The following is a 1,120-nucleotide window of genomic DNA, read 5'->3' on the forward strand; positions in this document are numbered from 1 at the left end:
CCAAACAGGGAACTCGGAAGCGTGGATGAAAAACCGAGACGATCTTGTGACCGGGGCTAGGATGTCCAGCTTCTGTCGTCTTATTCTACTCGCAATTGTACGGCGTGCGTGTGTACAGAACGAATTGGCTACGTGTGATTAGTGACGGACTCTGAAAAGGTTCGTTCGAATGTGTGCAAAGTGGCGAAAAATTGGATAAATCGTCACTCTTTAACACCTCGATACATCTCAAAAGCTCGGTGAGTACTGAATATTTCTCGAGAATTTTTCCAATCGTCGTTCACTTCTGCATCGTTATTTTCTTCCTTATCAATTTTCCTACAAATCTTCCCAGCGATCTTAGACCTCTGTTGAACAGCAGAGCTCATAAAACCGAATGATTCTCTAACTACCCAGGATACCAGTACGTCAATCTTTCCTCGAGAAGATGAGGAAACACGATACTTTGCACGAAATCACCAATTAAATCCCGACTCCCTGGTTCACCAACTTAAAAATCTAGTTGCAACAATGACTACATATGTACTTCCCAAGAGCCTCAGGAGGCCAATTGGTTTTACAGATAGACTCGTCGAGGATCCACGCACACCAACCAACCACACGAGCCTCTTTGCAACAGAGAACAACTAAAGCATTCCTCACGGAGGCTGAGGAATCCAGGCTAGGAACAAAGCGAGCAAGAAGCGGCAGGCTCACGCATGAGTCAGGCAATGGGATCGCGCGTTCCGAAATGAAAACGATACAGAAAGAAAGGAGAAGAAGAGGAGGATGAGGTGGAAAAGAAGGAGGAGGAGGAGGAGGCGCCAGTCAAGATCTGGCAACCGCGGCCATGACCATGGCCAGAGCTCGAAACGAAGCGGATCCACGCGGATGATTCCTCTCGTAGGTTCCTTAGGAGCCTTAGCTCCGGTCGATCTCCCTCATTAACATTCGACTCTTTGTCTCTGTCGTTGTCGCGGTCGTCCTACTCCGTAAGGTCGTCCCGGTCGTACTCGAGATCCTCGCGAGAGTTCCTCTTCTTCTTCTTCTTCGTTCAGCCTCCTCTTCTGGACCTCCAGTTCTTCTTCTCCCTCTTCTTCTTCTTATTTCCCCAACCGGTCGACTTTTAGTAGCCCTTCCC

The sequence above is a fragment of the Habropoda laboriosa genome, unplaced genomic scaffold (genome assembly GCF_001263275.1).
Source record: "Habropoda laboriosa isolate 0110345459 unplaced genomic scaffold, ASM126327v1 scaffold15, whole genome shotgun sequence".
In the NCBI taxonomy this organism is placed as follows: Eukaryota; Metazoa; Arthropoda; class Insecta; order Hymenoptera; family Apidae; genus Habropoda; species Habropoda laboriosa.